Below are 6,100 nucleotides of genomic sequence, written 5' to 3' on the forward strand. Positions count from 1 at the left end.
CCCCAGCCTAAAACTAGCTGGGCAAACTCCAAACTCTGCATCTCTATGTCTGATGTCAAAGGGATCTTCAGACTCGCAACCTTTCAGCTTGGTTGGCTGCAGCACATTTCCTTCTCTTGGGCTGGTTCTACTCCCTGTTAGCAGCTTTCCTTGGCAGGTATCACACAGCTCTGGCATCTCCAACACCTTGGAGTCTCCAAGGCAATCCAGGCTTCACCTTCACAGCTTCACACAATAGCCTTTCTGGGCCTCCATGCAGGGACACCCCTGACACGTTCCTGCCCTCAGAAGCCTTCCTTAGTCACAGCACGGAGATTCCGCAACTCCTTTCTTGTGTCCTTGACTCTAAAGCCAGGATCACATGGCGGAAACTGCCAAGCTCTTCCGCTTGCTGTGGCTGGAGCACGGCGTCCTCATCAGTGCCGGAGCACGGAATCCACATCAGTGCCGGAGCACAATATCTGCATCCGTCCTGGAGCACAATATCTGCATCAGTGCAGGAGCACGGCATCTGCATCAGGGTTCTGGTTTTGATGGTTTCCTTCACTGCTTAAGCTTTGATATCCTGGAACTCTCTCTGTGGATCAGGCTGACCTGGAAGTCATAGATCCCCTTGCTTCCATCTCCTGGGTGCTGGGATTAAAGGCATTTGCCACAGCAAGGAAAAATACAACATGTACAGTTTGAGAAGAAAAGGAGCACCAGGAAATGTAATGCAACTAAGTCCGGTGTCCAAGAAAATAAAAAAGTTTTTTTTTAAAGGCCTGATCCTAATGGAATAAAGGGAGTGCTGGTCTTGGGGCAAGACCCCATCCAGCCAAGCTTCTAATTTGTGAAAAGGAATTAAAGAAAATTTAGGGCCAGTGTCTCAGCTTGCTCCTTTTAATTATAGGTCTGCATAAACGTGGCCACTAATAACCAAGCAACACAGTCAATTCTAGGCTGTCTTAAAATCTCATCTGCCAATGTTATTAATCCAAAATTCTAGCCACAGGCAGATTTTTTTGAACTAGGGCAGAAGGCAGCCACATTCTCCACCAAAATATCGTAAGAATGATCTCTAGGTCACATACTAACATTCTTCTTCTCTGAAACTTCTTGAGCCAGGCTGCCATAATCTACATTTCTCTCAGCACCACTGTCTTTTTTGCTACCACTCCTATGGCCCCTTAAGCCCCACTTAAAGAGATCAACTGCTCTCCTAGTCCAAAATCCCAAGGTCCATATTCTGTCAACAAGCAGCACGGGCAGGCCCGACACAGCAATACCCGACTCCTGGTATCAACTTCTCACTATGTATCCCTGGCTGGCCTCGTCTCATTATGTAGACTAGGTTAGCTTCAAACTCATAGAGATCCAAGTGCCTCTGCCTCTGCCTTCCAAGGGCTGAAATTAAAGGCCAGTACCTGAAAAGTGTAGACTGCCACGGTGAGATTGCTCTGGCTCTCCCCACCTCACTTAGGACCCACAAACTGGCCAAGAAGTGTGGGTTCTAGAGTCAGCTTTCTGTAGTCCAACTCTCCTACTGCATCCCTACAAGATAGACACTTAGTGAGCCAATGCATGCAACTTGTTTTTGCACTGCCTCTATATGGTTTTTAAAAGTGCCAAAAATGCAGTAGATATTTTAGCTCTGGTTGGAAACTATAGAGAAGTAAAAAAAAAGAAATCAAGATGAGAAAATCCTGAAAGATGTACACCAAGATATCAACAGTTTTTTTTTGTTTGTTTGTTTTGTTTTTGTTTTTGTTTTGCCTCTTTTATCTTCTCAGTTGCTTTGTCATATCTGCTTTTAAACAATGAAGATGCCCTCTGTGTAACCCTGGCTGTCCTGGAACTCATTCTGTAGATCAGGCTGGTCTCAAACTCAGAGATCCACCTGCTTCTACCTCCTGAGTGCTGGGAATAAGGTGTACACCACCATTGCCTGGCTTGCTACATCTTACATCTATAAGAAGAAAAAGAAATCTAGCTGTATCAGATCAAAAGAAAATTGTAAGGGCTGGAGAGATAGCTCAGGAGATAAGAGCACTGGCTGCTCTTCTGGAGGATCTGGGTTCAATTTCAAGCACCTACATAGCCGCTCACACCTGACCCTACTTCCAGCTCCAAGGAGATCTTTGTCCTTTTCTAACTTCTTGGGTACTGCACGCATGTGGTGCACATAGATACATGCAGATGAGAAACACCCGTACGCAATAAAGAAACAAACAAACAAATGATACTAAGTCCCCAAAAGGGAGTATCTGGGGATTCCTTATGAGAGCATCCCATATGTCTCCAAATTCTTGAGCAAACATCTCTGTGTTCTTGTCTGTCTATAGAGTTCCAGATTCCAACCTTGAGGCCTCTAGCCATCTGCATCCCACCCAAGGCCAGTCTGTCTTCCCTTCCCCACTCTTCCTTGAAGAGAGAGCACAGTGCTACTTGAAGGCTACAATCTGGCCAGGAGTCAAAAGGGAGCTCCTCTTTCCAATCCTCCTCTTAGGTCCCTTGTCCCTGCCCCAGGTCAGGGGTGCTGTTTCTCTAGGAACCACTGCTGCTCATTTTGTCTTCTGGAAGAAGCTTGTTCTTGCGGGGTGGGGGTGGAGGAGGTAGAGCCTGGAGGAAACAGTACTCCCTGCTCTATCACATGGGAAGAAAGGAACAAGGAGGAGGAGAAGATGGAGAAGGAGGTGCTGGAGGAGGAGGAGGAGGAAGAAGAAGCGAGGAGGAAGAGGAGAGGAGGAGGAAGAGGAGGAGGAGGAGGATGGAGGAGGAGGCCTCATTAGAGCAGACCCAGATCCTGCCCACTTCCTGCTCCCAGGGCCAGGGTCTGAGATTCACAGAGAAATTTCCAGCAAGGATGAGACACACCCAGTCCCCAAGAACACAGCAGAGGGGAGAACAGAAGTTTGCAAAGGTGCTTTGCAGCTGCTACCTGCCCTGCACAGAGCTTCCTAAATGCACTGTTCATGGGATGCTGATCCTATAGAAAGTCCCCTGTCCCTTGGGGAGTCACTCATGGGACTGTGAGGTGGGCAGAGAGAGAGAGAGAAGGTAAAATAAAAAATGGCCTTTCCCTATTCAAACTGCATAGGCATTTCTAGGACCCACCCAGGAAACTAGGAAGGGACAACAGGCACAGAGTGACAGATGAAAGGAAAATGATCCAACCCTTGTTTACCTCTTGTCATTCGCAGATGCAAATGGGGTTCACAACACCTTTAGGGGTGCCTTTAGGACCCCATTTGAATGACTCACAACGCAAGAAACTCATTCCTTTGCATGTGGAGTATCAGCCCCCTTCCTCTCTGAGCTAATTACCAGAGACAGAAGCCCAGCTGGGTATCCCTTTTTTTCTGGGGGCCTGGCAGAAACTGGTGCTGTCCCCAAATCCACAGAAACCCTTCTCAGGCAGGGGCACTGTGAACACAAGGGATGCCAGTCTCTAATTTACATAGCCCCACATCTGTGTGCCAGGCCAGTATGGACATCTGGACACTGCATGTCACCTCCCTGTGGCCATCTGACTTCAGTGAAGCTGATGGGGAGCTCTGTAGAAGTTTCCAGAGTCCTGCCCTAAGCCCTTACAGAGGGTTTCTCCAAAGCCAACAAAGGCTACTTGGTCATACGGACTCCACTAGAAGCAGAGTCCAGGGTCTACCTGGAGATGGCATCCCTGGCTAAATGCCCCAGTCTGTAGTCCAGAGGCGACATATAGGCTACAGTTTCCATGTGTAGTGCCCAGTGGGGAGCAGTGCAAAGGCTAGGTTCTCTCTCCTCCTTTCTTCCCTGCCACCTCTGCTTCTGGGATTGCTTATCAGATAGATGCTTACCCCAAGCCATGGTCTTGGGGCTAGTAGTACCTTGCTCCTCCACATAGCTGCTATCACGGACCTGGGAACCCAAGCATCCTCCAAAGGCCTAGTGGCTCTTAAGGGGAAGTTGTAGAAAGAAATGGAGAAGAGTGATGGCCCAAGAGGAAGATCACTCAGAAATTATAAAGTGTGGTGGGTTTAAGAAGAGCAGAAACCTGGTTGGGAAATATGTGAAGAACACACGTTGAAAAATGTGCCCACGACAGCTGAGAATCTGTCAAGTGACAAGAGAGGGCTTTGTGAAGAAAATGAACCAGAACGCAGGGTGTCAGGCGGACAGATTGGCCCAATTACGGCCGGGGGAGCTGGGGGGAGAATGAGTTATGGCTTTGTGGCTGGGCCTGTGGGGGGTCCACAGAGCCCTTCCCAGAAGAGAAGAGACACCCAGGCTCAAGAGACACCGGCAGGGAAAGAATGAGGCAAAGGCTGCATGAATCTGCACCCTGTCTGCACCTGCTGGCTGCCCTGCATATTGCTTTCCTAAATGTGCTATCTATGGGACTGGGGGGGTGGGGGGTGGGGAGAGAGACAGGATTTTACTGAGCACCTGGAGTCTTCTAGTCATTTGTGCTGAGCACCAGGGTGACTGGCCATGGATGGGCAAAGGACACCTCTACCTTTCAGGAACCCTGAACTCTTGTGCCAGGTGTGGTGCACAGCTATAATCCTAGTATCAGGGAAGCTGAGTGACAGCACCTTGGGCCACAAAATGAGAGGGAGGGAAGGAATGAGAAAGAGAAGTGGGGGGGGGACAGAAGGGAAGAAGGGTAAGAGGGTGGGAGACAGAAGAGGGAGGAGGGAAGATGAGAGAGGACTAGGGAAGGGGAAGGAAAGGAGAGAAAGGAAGGGAGAAGAAAGATAGAGAAACAGGAAGAAGGTGGGGAAGAGAGGGAGGGAAGAAAGGAGGAGGGAGGGACAAATGGAGGGAGGGACAGAGGGAGGAAGAAGGTGCCTTGGCATTATTAGCCCACTGCCATTGCATAGTGAGCCAAGTCTGCAGTCCCACACTACACCCTTACCACCACTTACAGAGACAGGGCTGCAAGATGAAAATTTACAGCCAGAGCCCTCGGAGTGGTTAAGTGGGCGACAAGGACACAATAACAGTGGAACCATGGCCCAAACCCAGACAGTTCCATTGTCAAGGGCATCGTGACCCATTCTTCTGGCTTTTCCACTAAAGGATCTGACAAGTGCAGTGCGCAGGGTGGGCTAGATGGTTCTGTGAAGTGAACAGGAATGGCTGAGAATGTGGGGCCCCAGACAGAGGTGAGGAAGCTGCCAGTGCCTTTTCAGGACACCCAGGCACGCACACATGGTCCCCAGGGCCCTTACCAGGGGCAAAAAGCCAAGCTGCCTCCTGAGGACCTTTTTGTCGTGGCCAACATCACAGGCAGGGGTTCCAAACGCTTTGTGATCCAGGTGAGAGTTGCTTGCCAAACCTGCATGGTCCTGTCAGGCCCGCTTATGAATAGATGCCCCCTTGCCTAGCCCTGAGATGCCCTTAGGGGTATTGGTTGCACGCCCCTGCAGGAGGCTGAGAATAGCCTCAAACAGGCCTCAAGACACAAACTAGCTCTTTCCTGGGTGCCATGACTGGCCTGTTCCCAGGGTGAGGGTGGCCAGCAGGGCCTGTGGGGCCAAGAATAGGAAATCACGGAGCCAAGAGTTTGTCCCAAGGAGGCAGGTGGGAGCTGTATGCAAGTTGAGACTATAAGCCCAGGACACAGGCTCCACTGTCCCAGCCAAGCTCACTTGCAAAGCACAGCTTTAAGCTAACACAGGGGATCTCAAGAAGCTGATGCCGGCATGAAAGGCCAAGGGTGGGAATTTGGGACAGCTGCATGGCAGATGCTTAAGAGGCTGGCCCAGTCTGCAGTGCAGGAAGAAAGAGAAGGCTGGCCTGAGGCTCCCAGCTCTGCTCCCCACATCCTCGCTTGCGCAGAGCCTGCCATGGAGTAGTTAGACATGAATAAGCCAGAGTCCCATGGGCTAGTCTTTAGAAAATGTCACATCACTTCATCCAAACATGGTGACAGCCCTGCCAGTTAGGGGAATCTACTTATCATCTTTCAAGTGAGAGAAACTGAGGCACGGAGAACAAAAGAGGTTCCTGAAAAAAAAAAAAATGCTCTAGTGGCAGAGGCAGAGACATAGCAAAACCAGGTCTCCTACAGGCCCCCTCCCCACCCCTTAGGGTGCTGTCACTCTTGCTGTGCTCAGCTCCTGAGAGGGCTGTG

Source organism: Acomys russatus, chromosome 13, assembly GCF_903995435.1.
Source record: "Acomys russatus chromosome 13, mAcoRus1.1, whole genome shotgun sequence".
Classification (NCBI taxonomy): Eukaryota; Metazoa; Chordata; class Mammalia; order Rodentia; family Muridae; genus Acomys; species Acomys russatus.